This window comes from Nerophis lumbriciformis, linkage group LG13 (assembly GCF_033978685.3).
Source record: "Nerophis lumbriciformis linkage group LG13, RoL_Nlum_v2.1, whole genome shotgun sequence".
Classification (NCBI taxonomy): Eukaryota; Metazoa; Chordata; class Actinopteri; order Syngnathiformes; family Syngnathidae; genus Nerophis; species Nerophis lumbriciformis.
The window spans coordinates 36030603-36043396 of NC_084560.2; the positions used below are offsets into that span (position 1 = coordinate 36030603).

Sequence of the window (12794 nt, forward strand, 5' to 3'; positions counted from 1 at the left end):
GTAATGTGCATGCCAGGCCACTAGTTGGCAGTGTTTAGAAAGACTTGCAACTGCTTCTACACATAAATATTTTTCAAAAGCACTTTTGTGTATTCGTGAGTTTAAAATTAAACCTAAGTAAATACTGCACTATCATTGTTTTAATGATATATTTTGTCCATCAACATTTTTATAACTTACATATTTAAATAACAGAACCCCCTCTCCCCCCCAACTATGACGTTGTGCATGCCTGCAGCCTTTCTTCGCCAACTAGTGGCCTGGCATGCACATTACACCACTTTCAGTTGTTTTACGAAACTCTGTGGAAAAAAACACAGTAGAGCTTCCAAATGTGCATGGGTTCCATAGTGTAGTAGTTATCACATCTGCTTAACACGCAGAAGGTCCTGGGTTCGATTCCCAGTGGAACCATGTCTATCACAAAATTAGAAACAGAGGTGTTACTACTTTTTAAACACAGGGGGTTGCTTATCCCCCCAAAAATGCACTAATCATGATAAAATAATAATTGTGTTTTATTATGATTCTTATTACTCTACATGAATCAGATAATTTCTACTTTACACTCTGTAGTAAATGAAAACTTGATAGATTTCTAATTATATTTAAGTGAGTAATGACAGGTTATATGATTATTTAAAATCATATTTTGGCCACTTTATATTGAATTTTTTGGCAAAAAAAACTTTCTTTAAAAAAATATTTAGGGAGGTTGATTTAGATATGTTGTAGATATGTTAATCCCATCTGTAAAACAATAAATAACAATATCTAAGGTTTTTACATATGTTTTAAAAATTGCTAAGAATTAGAACCAAGTTCAAACTAGGAATGTTAAAGTTAAAGTGCCACTAGTTGGTGATGTGAAGAAAAACTAAACTTTCCATCCAGGTCTTACAGAATAGTTTGTCGGTGTTTGTGTGACTTAAAGATTTGTGTCATGTACACTTTGGGTTGTGTTTGTGAAAAATACTGTTTTACATTGTAAATATTTCACTGTGTTTTTATTCATGTACCGATACCAAAAGTGACAAAAAACACTGTCATATGAATGTCAGGCCACCAGCTTGCCACTTCATATACAGTATATATATATAGTCATGGTTCCACTGGGAATGGAACCCAGGACCTTCTGCGTGTAAAGCAGACGTGATAACTACTACACTATGGAACCCATGAGTGTCATGAAAGTTTGTGCAGAGTGGATAAATTGTGTATGTAGAAGTCTCAAAATAACCAAAAATGGTGTAATATCCATGCCAGGCCACTTGTTGGCGATGTAAAGGAATGACAGCCATGCATGCCAACTGCTTTTTCTCTTAAGGCTTGCCAAGCGTCTTTGTTGATACAATAATTTGAAGTAAGAATTCTACTGTTTTGGTTGTGTAAGAGTAAAGTAGTGAAAAGTACATGGTTCCACTGGGAATCGAACCCAGGACCTTCTGCGTGTTAAGCAGACGTGATAACTACTACACTATGGAACCCACTTGTGGCAAAACTACAACCGTGTTTTCGTTTGCGCAGTGTTTCTAAAAAACAACTGAAAATAGTGTAATGTGCATGCCAGGCCACTAGTTGGCAGTGTGAAGAAAGACTTGCAAATTCTTATTCTCCTAAATATTTTTTCAAAAGCACTTTTGTGTATTCATGAGTTTAAAATTGGACCCAAGTAAATACTGCACTAGCATTGTTTTAATGACATATTTTGTCTATCAATATATTTCTTTAAATTTACGTATTTAAATTACAGAAAAAGAAAAACGGAAAAATCTCAACTATGACACCGTTGTGCATCCCTGTAGCCTTTCTTTAAATCGCCAACTAGTGGCCTGGCATGCACATTACACCACTTTCAGTTGTTTTTACGAAACTCTGTGAAAAAAAAACACAGTCGAGCTTCCTGCCACGCATGGGTTCCATAGTGTAGTAGTTATCACGTCTGCTTAACACGCAGAAGGTCCTGGGTTCGATTCCCAGTGGAACCATGTACTTTTCTTCACTTTAATCTTACACAACCAAAACAGTAGAATGTTTACTTAAAATTGTTTTATCAACAGTGACAAAGACACTTGACAAGCCTTAAGAGAAAAAGCAGTTGGCATGCATGCTTGTCAATCCTTTACATCGCTAACTAGTGGCCTGGCATGTATATTACACCACTTTTGGTTATTTTGAGACTTCTACATACACAATTTATCCACTCTGCACAAACGCAAACACGGTAGACTTTCATGACACACATGGGTTCCATAGTGTAGTAGTTATCACGTCTGCTTAACACGCAGAAGGTCCTGGGTTCGATTCCCAGTGGAACCATGTCTAACACAAAGTTAGAAACAGAGGTGTTACTAGTTTTTAAACAAAGGGGGTTGCTTGTCCCCCAAAAGTTGCACTAATGATAAAATAATAATTGTGTTTTATTATGATTCGTACTACTCTACATGAATCAGATAATTTCTACTTTACACTCTGTAGGAAATGAAAACTTGATAGATTTCTAATTATATTGAAGTGAATAATGACAGGTTATATGATTATTTAAAATCATATTTTGGCCACTTTATATTGAATTTGTTGGCACTTTTTTGTTAAAAAAACAAAACAAAAAAAACTTTCTTTAAAAAAATATTTAGGGAGGTTAATTTAGATATGTTGTAGATATGTTAATCCCATCTGTAAAAAAATAAATAATAATAATGAAGGTTTTTACATATTTAAAAAAAAATCGCTAAGAATTAGAACCAAGTTCCAACTAGGAATGTTAAAGTTAAAGTGCCAATGATTGTCTCACACACACACTAGGTGTGGCGAAATGATTCTCTGCATTTGACCCATCACCCTTGTTTAACTACTTTGAGTTCCCAAAACAACTGAAAATGGTGTAATATACATGCCAGGTCACTAGTTGGTGATGTGAAGAAAAACTAAACTTTCCATCCAGGTTTTACAGAATAGTTTGTCGGTGTTTGTGTGACTTAAAGATTTGTGTCATGTACACTTTGGGTTGTGTTTGTGAAAAATACTGTTTTACATTGTAAATATTTCACTGTGTTTTTATTCATGTACCGATACCAAAAGTGACAAAAAACACTGTCATATGAATGTCAGGCCACCAGCTTGCCACTTTATATACAGTATATATATATAGTCATGGTTCCACTGGGAATCGAACCCAGGATCTTCTGCGTGTTAAGCAGACGTGATAACTACTACAATATGGAACCCATGTGTGTCATGAAAGTCTACCGTGTTTGCGTTTGTGCAGAGTGGATAAATTGTGTATGTAGAAGTCTCAAAATAACCAAAAATGGTGTAATATACATGCCAGGCCACTAGTTGGCGATGTGAAGGAATGACAGCCATGCATGCCAACTGCTTTTTCTCTTAAGGCTTGCCAAGCGTCTTTGTTGATACAATAATTTTAAGTAAAAATTCTACTGTTTTGGTTGTGTAAGAGTAAAGTAGTGAAAAGTACATGGTTCCACTGGGAATCGAACCCTGGACCTTCTGCGTGTAAAGCAGACATGATAACTACTACACTATGGAACCTATAGACTTGCAGTATATAATGTAACAACATGTCAACATACCTGAATATAGTTAGAACCAAGTTCAAACTAGGAATGTTTAACTTCTTTGAGGTCCCAAAACAACTAAAAATGGTGTAATGTGCATGCCAGGCCACTAGTTGGCGATGTGAAGGAAGATTTGCAAATGCTTGTTCACCGAAATATAAACATAACACATACCTATTTTTCAAAAACACTTTTGTGTTTTGTGAGTTTAAAGTAAGTAAATACTGCACTAGCGGTGTGATAATGGTATAATTTGTGAAACAAGTGTTTGATTGGGGTAGATATGGTTCCACTGGGAATCGAACCCAGGACCTTTTGCGTGTTAAGCAGACGTGATAACTACTACACAATGGAACCCACTTGCGGCAAAAACTACAACCGTGCTTTCGTTTGCGCAGTGTTTCTAAAAAAACCAACTGAAAATAGTGTAATGTGCATGCCAGGCCACTAGTTGGCAGTGTGAAGAAAGACTTGCAAATTCTTGTTCTCCTAAATATTTTTTCAAAAGCACTTTTGTGTATTCATGAGTTTAAAATTGGACCCAAGTAACTACTGCACTAGCATTGTTTTAATGACATATTTTGTCTATCAATATATTTCTTTAAATTTACGTATTTAAATTACAGAAAAAAAACCCGGAAAAATCTCAACTATGACACCGTTGTGCATCCCTGTAGCCTTTCTTTACATCGCCAACTAGTGGCCTGGCATGCACATTACACCACTTTCAGTTGTTTTACGAAACTCTGTGGAAAAAAAACACAGTAGAGCTTCCTGCCACGCATGGGTTCCATAGTGTAGTAGTTATCACGTCTGCTTAACACGCAGAAGGTCCTGGGTTCGATTCCCAGTGGAACCATGTACTTTTCTTCACTTTAATCTTACACAACCAAAACAGTAGAATGTTTACTTAAAATTGTTGTATCAACAGTGACAAAGACACTTGACAAGCCTTAAGAGAAAAAGCAGTTGGCATGCATGCTTGTCATTCCTTTACATCGCCAACTAGTGGCCTGGCAAGTATATTACACCCATTTTGGTTATTTTGGTACTCCTACGTACACAAATAATCCACTCTGCACAAATGAAAACACGGTAAACCTTTTTTTCACACATGGGTTCCATAGTGTAGTAGTTATCACGTCTGCTTAACACGCAGAAGGTTCTGGGTTCGATTCCCAGTGGAACCATGTCTATCACAAAGTTAGAAACAGAGGTGTTACTAGTTTTTAAACAAAGGGGGTTGCTTGTCCCCCAAAAGTTGCACTAATAATGATAAAATAATAATTGTGTTTTATTATGATTCGTAATACTCTACATGAATCAGATAATTTCTACTTTACACTCTGCAGTAAATGAAAACTTGATAGATTTCTAATTATATTTAAGTGAATAATGACAGGTTATATGATTATTTAAAATCATATTTTGGCCACTTTATATTGAATTTGTTGGCACTTTTTTGTTAAAAAAACACAAAAAAAAAAAACTTTCTTTAAAAAAATATTTAGGGAGGTTAATTTACATATGTCGTAGATATGTTAATCCCATCTGTAAAAAAATAAATAATAATAATGAAGGTTTTTACATATGTTTTAAAAAATTGCTAAGAATTAGAACCAAGTTCCAACTAGGAATGTTAAAGTTAAAGTGCCAATGATTGTCACACACACACTAGGTGTGGTGAAATTATTCTCTGCATTTGACCCATCACCCTTGTTTAACTACTTTGAGTTCCCAAAACAACTGAAAATGGTATAATATACATGCCAGGCCACTAGTTGGTGATGTGAAGAAAAACTAAACTTTCCATCCAGGTCTTACAGAATAGTTTGTCGGTGTTTGTGTGACTTAAAGATTTGTTGTCATGTACACTTTGAGTTGTTTTTGTGAAAAATACTGTTTTACATTGTAAATATTACTGTGTTTTTATTCATGTACCGATACCAAAAGTGACAAAAACCACTGTCATATGAATGTCAGGCCACCAGCTTGCCACTTTATATACAGTATATATATATATAGTCATGGTTCCACTAGGAATCGAACCCAGGACCTTCTGCGTGTAAAGCAGACGTGATAACTACTACACTATGGAACCCATGTGTGTCATGAAAGTCTACCGTGTTTGCGTTTGTGCAGAGTGGATAAATTGTGTATGTAGAAGTCTCAAAAAAAACAAAAATGGTGTAATATACATGCCAGGCCACTAGTTGGCGATGTGAAGGAATGACAGTCATGCATGCCAACTGCTTTTTCTCTTAAGGCTTGCCAAGCGTCTTTGTTGATACAAATATTTGAAGTAAAAATTGTACTATTTTGGTTGTGTAAGAGTAAAGTAGTGAAAAGTACATGGTTTTACTGGGAATCGAACCCTGGATCTTCTGCGTGTAAAGCAGACATGATAACTACTACACTATGGAACCTATAAATGTTTTGTATATAATTTAACAAATGTCAACAAACCTTCATATATTTAGAACCAAGTTCAAATTAGGAATGTTTTAGTTCTTTGCGTTCCCAAAACAACTGAAAATGGTGCAATGTGCACGCCAGGCCACTAGTTGGCGATGTGAAGGAAGATTTGCAAATGCTTGTTCACCGAAATATAAACATAACACACACCTATTTTTCAAAAACACTTTGTCTTTTGTGAGTTTAAAGTAAGTAAATACTGCACTAGTGGTGTGATAATGGTATAATTTGTGCAACAAGTGTTTGGTTTGGGTAGACATGGTTCCACTGGGAATCGAACCCAGGACCTTCTGCGTGTTAAGCAGACGTGATAACTACTACATTATGGAACCCACTTGTGGCTAAAACTACAACTGTGTTTTCGTTTGCGCAGTGTTTCTAAAAAAACAACTGAAAATAGTGTAATGTGCATGCCAGGCCACTAGTTGGCAGTGTGAAGAAAGAATTGCAAATGCTTGTTCACCTAAATATTTTTCAAAAGCACTTTTGTGTATTCGTGAGTTTAAAATTGGACCCAAGTAAATACTGCACTAGCATTGTTTTAATGACATATTTTGTACATCAATATATTTCTTTAAATTTAAGTATTTAAATTACAGAAAAAAAACCCGGAAAAATCTCAACCATGACACCGTGGTGCATCCCTGTAGCCTTTCTTTACATCGCCAACTAGTGGCCTGGCATGCACATTACACCACTTTCAGTTGTTTTATGAAACTCTGTGAAAAAAAAACACAGTAGAGCTTCCTGCCACGCATGGGTTCCATAGTGTAGTAGTTATCATGTCTGCTTAACACGCAGAAGGTCCTGGGTTCGATTCCCAGTGGAACCATGTACTTTTCTTCACTTTAATCTTACACAACCAAAACAGTAGAATGTTTACTTAAAATTGTTGTATCAACAGTGACAAAGACACTTGACAAGCCTTAAGAGAAAAAGCAGTTGGCATGCATGCTTGTCATTCCTTTACATCGCCAACTAGTGGCCTGACATGTATATTACACCCATTTTGGTTATTTTGGTACTCCTACGTACACAAATAATCCACTCTGCACAAATGAAAACACGGTGAACCTTTCTTTCAGACATGGGTTCCATAGTGCAGTAGTTATCACGTCTGCTTAACACGCAGAAGGTCCTGGGTTCGATTCCCAGTGGAACCATGTCTATCACAAAGTTAGAAACAGAGGTGTTACTAGTTTTTAAACAAAGGGGGTTGCTTGTCCCCCAAAAGTTGCACTAATAATGATAAAATAATAATTGTGTTTTATTGATCATTTCTACTTTACACTCTGCAGTAAATGAAAACTTGATAGATTTCTAATTATATTTAAGTGAATAATGACAGGTTATATGATTATTTAAAATCATATTTTGGCCACTTTATATTGAATTTGTTGGCACTTTTTTGTTAAAAAAACAAAACAAAAAAAACTTTCTTTAAAAAAATATTTACGGAGGTTAATTTAGATATGTTGTAGATATGTTAATCCCATCTGTAAAAAAATAAATAATAATAATGAAGGTTTTTACATATGTTTTAAAAAATTGCTAAGAATTAGAACCAAGTTCCAACTAGGAATGTTAAAGTTAAAGTGCCAATGATTGTCACACACACACTAGGTGTGGTGAAATTATTCTCTGCATTTGACCCATCACCCTTGTTTAACTACTTTGAGTTCCCAAAACAACTGAAAATGGTATAATATACATGCCAGGCCACTAGTTGGTGATGTGAAGAAAAACTAAACTTTCCATCCAGGTCTTACAGAATAGTTTGTCGGTGTTTGTGTGACTTAAAGATTTGTTGTCATGTACACTTTGAGTTGTTTTTGTGAAAAATACTGTTTTACATTGTAAATATTACTGTGTTTTTATTCATGTACCGATACCAAAAGTGACAAAAACCACTGTCATATGAATGTCAGGCCACCAGCTTGCCACTTTATATACAGTATATATATATATAGTCATGGTTCCACTAGGAATCGAACCCAGGACCTTCTGCGTGTAAAGCAGACGTGATAACTACTACACTATGGAACCCATGTGTGTCATGAAAGTCTACCGTGTTTGCGTTTGTGCAGAGTGGATAAATTGTGTATGTAGAAGTCTCAAAAAAAACAAAAATGGTGTAATATACATGCCAGGCCACTAGTTGGCGATGTGAAGGAATGACAGTCATGCATGCCAACTGCTTTTTCTCTTAAGGCTTGCCAAGCGTCTTTGTTGATACAAATATTTGAAGTAAAAATTGTACTATTTTGGTTGTGTAAGAGTAAAGTAGTGAAAAGTACATGGTTTTACTGGGAATCGAACCCTGGATCTTCTGCGTGTAAAGCAGACATGATAACTACTACACTATGGAACCTATAAATGTTTTGTATATAATTTAACAAATGTCAACAAACCTTCATATATTTAGAACCAAGTTCAAATTAGGAATGTTTTAGTTCTTTGCGTTCCCAAAACAACTGAAAATGGTGCAATGTGCACGCCAGGCCACTAGTTGGCGATGTGAAGGAAGATTTGCAAATGCTTGTTCACCGAAATATAAACATAACACACACCTATTTTTCAAAAACACTTTGTCTTTTGTGAGTTTAAAGTAAGTAAATACTGCACTAGTGGTGTGATAATGGTATAATTTGTGCAACAAGTGTTTGGTTTGGGTAGACATGGTTCCACTGGGAATCGAACCCAGGACCTTCTGCGTGTTAAGCAGATGTGATAACTACTACACTATGGAACCCACTTGCGGTCGAAACTACAACTGTGTTTTCGTTTGAGCAGTGTTTCTAAAAAAAACTACTGAAAATAGTGTAATGTGCATGCCAAGCCACTAGTTGGCAGTGTGAAGAAAGACGTGCAAATACTTGTTCACCTAAATATTTTTCAAAAGCACTTTTGTGTATTCATGAGTTTAAAATTGGACCTAAGTAAATACTGGACTAGCATTGTTTTAATGACATATTTTGTCCATCAATTTTTTTTTATAACTTACATATTTAAAATAAAGGAAAATAAAATCCAAAAAAATCTCAACTTTGACGCCACTGTGCATCCTTGTAGCCTTTCTTTACATCGCCAACTAGTGGCCTGGCATGCACATTACACCACTTTCAGTTGTTTTACAAAACTCTGTGTAAAAGAAAACACAGTAAACCTTCCTGATTCTCATGGGCTTCATAGTGTAGTAGTTATCACATCTGCTTTAATGCAGAAGGTCCTGGGTTCGATTCCCAGTGGAACACATATCTCACAAAATATACCATTGCCATGTATTACACCGTTTTCAGTTGTTTTGGGAACTCAAAGTAGTCAAACATTCTTCGTAAGAACTTGTTTGTAATTTTATGCCAATTTTTAAGACATATGTAAAAACCTTAATTAGGTGTTTGCATTTTTAAAGATATGATGAACATATCTAGAACATATTTAGATGAATTCCCCTAAATATTTTATTTTTTCATTTTTTTGTTTTTTACAAAAAGGTGCCAATAAATTCCATATAAAGTGGCCGGTATATGATTTTAAATAATCATATAACCTGTCATTATTCATTTAAATATGATTATAAATCTGTCAAGTTTTCATTTACTACAGAGTGTAAAGTAGAAATTATCTGATTCATGTAGATAAATACAAATCATTATAAAACATAATCATGAATTATGACTATAATATTATTAGTGCATTGAACATTGTTTTATTTATATGCACATATGTTTACATCTTGTCTTATTATATATGACACATCCATATGTTCCATAGTGTAGTAGTTATTAGGGCTGCAACTAACAATTAATTTGATAATCGATTAATCTGTCGATTATTACTTCGATTAATCGATTGATAATCGGATAAAAGAGACGAACTACATTTCTATCCTTTCCAGTATTTTATTGAAAAAAGCCCCAGCATACTGGCACCATACTTATTTTGATTACTGTTTCTCAGCTGTTTGTACATATTGCAGTTTATAAATAAAGGTTTATAAAGAAAAACAAAACAAAACATTTTTTAAAAGAAAAAAATAATAATAATAATAATTGCCTCTGCGCATGCGCATAGCATAGATCCAATGAATCGATGACTAAATTAATCGCCAACTATTTTTAGAATTGATTTTAATCGACTTAATCGATTAGTTGTTGCAGCCCTAGTAGTTATACTTTAAGGCACAGTTTGTCTTATAACTTACATCACTGTGTATACAGTGTACACCAATTTTAGTCGTTTTTGGGAACTCTGCATGAAAAAACACAAAGTAAGCCTTCCTAACTCACATGGGTTCCATAGTGTAGGAGTTATCACGTCTGCTTTACACGCAGAAGGTCCTGGGTTCGATTCCCAGTGGAACCATATGTATCACAAGCAAACAACGGCATTGCTGAAGATCAACATTTTGCTAACACTTATTCTGCAAAATATACCATCACTAGTGCAGTATTTACTTAGTTCCAATTTTAAACTCTTGAATACACAAAAGTACTTTTGAAAAATATTTCAGTGAACAAGCAGTTGCAAGTCTTTCTTTACACTGCCAACTAGTGGCAAAAACACAGCTGGCTTTTCTGAAACACATAGGTTCCATAGTGTAGTAGTTATCACGTCTGCTTAATGTGCAGATGGTCCTGGGTTCGATTCCCAGTGAGAACATGTTTACCACAAGCAAAATTCCTGCAGTGTTCTTCCAAATGATGATTTGCTTACACTTATACTGCAAAATTTACCAGTGCTAGCGCAGTATTCACTTAGGTACAATGTAAAAACTCTTTCTCACTGGCACTCATCAAAGGTGGACGCTCCCTTTTCCATCTCCCTTATCTCACCTGCTTTCTTCTTTGTTTTGTCTTGTTTCAACTTTCTTGTTGTCTCTTTTTGCACTGCTCTCTAAACTCTAATCCAGTGTTTTTCAACCTTTTTTGAGCCAAGGCACATTTTTTGCATTAAGAAAATCCGGAGGCACACCACCAGCAGAAATCATAAACTCAGTTGACAGTTAAAAGTTGTTGTCGCAATTATTGGATATGACTTTAAAGCATAACCAAGCATGCATCAATATAGCTCTTGTCTCAAAGTAGGTGTACTGTCACCACCTGTCACATCATGCCATGACTTATTTGGAGTTGTTTTGCTGTTTTCCTGTGTGTAGTGTTGTAGTTCTTGTCTTGCGCTCCTATTTTGGTGGCTTTTTTTCTTTTTTTGGTATTTTCCTGTAGCAGCTTCATGTCTTCCTTTGAGCGATATTTCCTGCATCTACTTCGTTTTAGCAATCAAGAATATTTCAGTTGTTTTTATCCTTCTTTGTGGGGACATTGTTGATTGTCATGTCATGTTCGGATGTACATTGTGGACACCGTCTTTGCTCCACAGTAAGTTTTTGCTGTTGTCCAGCATTCTGTTTTCGTTTACTTTGTAGCCAGTTCAGTTTTAGTTTTGTTCTGCATAGCCTTCCCTAAGCTTCAATGCCTTTTCTTAGGGGCACTCACCTTTTGTTTATTTTTGGTTTAAGCATAAGACACCTTTTTACCTGCATTTACAAAGCAATTAGCTACCGGCTGCCACCTACTGATATGGAAGAGTATTACACGGTTACTCTGCCGAGCTCTAGACAGCACCGACACTCAACAACAACAACACATAATTTGGAGACTATAATTACTGGTTTGCAAAAAAATGTTTTTAACCCAAATATGTTAAATTAGATAATCTCCCACGGCACACCAGACTGTATCTCACGGCACACTTGTGTGCCGCGGCACAGTGGTTGAAAAACACTGCTCTAAACAATGGAATTTATCAACTTGCCTCTCAACAAATTTGTCAAGGGGAACCTGCCTGTCTTGGCGGAATGGTTGCTGCTGGACACGCGACAGACTCTTGGGAGAAGAGGAGTGCTGCGTGCCTGGCGACCCGTCGAGGACGTTGAAGATATCTACCTATTCGGAACATGATAACAGGCCATCTGCTGATTGGATTTCTCTGGCGTATCGACACATTGGAAGACGCTGACAGCCGTTCGAAGTACCTTAAAGCTGCCACAAATGACTGAGGAATGCGAGCAGAACAGTGAGACCTTTGTGACTTTTGACTATATTGCAATCTTTGGCAACATCTTGGTCCTGGGTTCAATTCCCAGTGGAAACCATGACTATCACAAACAAAGCATTGCTAAAGATAAGGATTTTGCTAACACTATAAAATATATCATTACCACAATGCTAGTGCAGTATTTACTTAGTTGCAATTTTAAACTCACTAATACACAAAAGTACTTTTGAAAAATATTTACACAAACACACAGTTGCAAGTCTTTCTTCACACTGCTAACTAGTGGCCTGGCATGCATATTACACCATTTTCACCTGTTTTGTGGAAACTATGCACAAACGAAAACATGGTTGCCCTTTCTGACACACGTGGGTTCTATAGTGTAGTAGTTATCACGTCTGCTTAACACGCAGAAGGTCCTGGGTTCGATTCCTAGTGGAACCATGTCTATCACAAAGTTAGAAACAGAGGCGTCACTAGTTTTTTCACACCGGGGGTTACTTATCACCCAAAAGTTACACTCATAATGATACAATCATAATCATGTTTTATTATGATAATGATGACGTGAATAAAATAATCTCTACTTTACACTTTGTAGTAAATGAAAACTCAACAGATTTATAATCATGTTTTAGTGAATATTTACAGGTTGTATGATTTTATGGAATCATATTTTGGCCA

General features: G+C 35.7%; 1 protein-coding gene and 18 non-coding genes across 21 annotated transcripts in view; 9 read left to right on the plus strand and 10 right to left on the minus strand.

Annotated features, from left to right (window-relative positions):
• LOC133613398 (contactin-associated protein-like 5) overlaps positions 1 to 12794 on the minus strand; it is a 314549-nt gene that overhangs the window by 111943 nt on the left and 189812 nt on the right. The window lies entirely within an intron of this gene.
• On the plus strand, positions 342 to 414 carry trnav-aac (transfer RNA valine (anticodon AAC)). The gene has a single exon. It is a non-coding gene; the product is annotated as a tRNA-Val (tRNA).
• On the minus strand, positions 1105 to 1177 carry trnav-uac (transfer RNA valine (anticodon UAC)). Its single transcript has one exon. It is a non-coding gene; the product is annotated as a tRNA-Val (tRNA).
• Positions 1415 to 1487, minus strand: trnav-aac (transfer RNA valine (anticodon AAC)). Its single transcript has one exon. It is a non-coding gene; the product is annotated as a tRNA-Val (tRNA).
• On the plus strand, positions 1916 to 1988 carry trnav-aac (transfer RNA valine (anticodon AAC)). The gene has a single exon. It is a non-coding gene; the product is annotated as a tRNA-Val (tRNA).
• trnav-aac (transfer RNA valine (anticodon AAC)) lies at positions 2247 to 2319 on the plus strand. Its single transcript has one exon. It is a non-coding gene; the product is annotated as a tRNA-Val (tRNA).
• On the minus strand, positions 3155 to 3227 carry trnav-aac (transfer RNA valine (anticodon AAC)). The gene has a single exon. It is a non-coding gene; the product is annotated as a tRNA-Val (tRNA).
• Positions 3480 to 3552, minus strand: trnav-uac (transfer RNA valine (anticodon UAC)). The gene has a single exon. It is a non-coding gene; the product is annotated as a tRNA-Val (tRNA).
• Positions 3863 to 3935, minus strand: trnav-aac (transfer RNA valine (anticodon AAC)). The gene has a single exon. It is a non-coding gene; the product is annotated as a tRNA-Val (tRNA).
• trnav-aac (transfer RNA valine (anticodon AAC)) lies at positions 4365 to 4437 on the plus strand. The gene has a single exon. It is a non-coding gene; the product is annotated as a tRNA-Val (tRNA).
• On the plus strand, positions 4696 to 4768 carry trnav-aac (transfer RNA valine (anticodon AAC)). Its single transcript has one exon. It is a non-coding gene; the product is annotated as a tRNA-Val (tRNA).
• Positions 5607 to 5679, minus strand: trnav-aac (transfer RNA valine (anticodon AAC)). Its single transcript has one exon. It is a non-coding gene; the product is annotated as a tRNA-Val (tRNA).
• trnav-aac (transfer RNA valine (anticodon AAC)) lies at positions 6313 to 6385 on the minus strand. Its single transcript has one exon. It is a non-coding gene; the product is annotated as a tRNA-Val (tRNA).
• On the plus strand, positions 6813 to 6885 carry trnav-aac (transfer RNA valine (anticodon AAC)). Its single transcript has one exon. It is a non-coding gene; the product is annotated as a tRNA-Val (tRNA).
• trnav-aac (transfer RNA valine (anticodon AAC)) lies at positions 7144 to 7216 on the plus strand. Its single transcript has one exon. It is a non-coding gene; the product is annotated as a tRNA-Val (tRNA).
• Positions 8027 to 8099, minus strand: trnav-uac (transfer RNA valine (anticodon UAC)). The gene has a single exon. It is a non-coding gene; the product is annotated as a tRNA-Val (tRNA).
• Positions 8733 to 8805, minus strand: trnav-aac (transfer RNA valine (anticodon AAC)). The gene has a single exon. It is a non-coding gene; the product is annotated as a tRNA-Val (tRNA).
• Positions 10346 to 10418, plus strand: trnav-uac (transfer RNA valine (anticodon UAC)). The gene has a single exon. It is a non-coding gene; the product is annotated as a tRNA-Val (tRNA).
• Positions 12482 to 12554, plus strand: trnav-aac (transfer RNA valine (anticodon AAC)). Its single transcript has one exon. It is a non-coding gene; the product is annotated as a tRNA-Val (tRNA).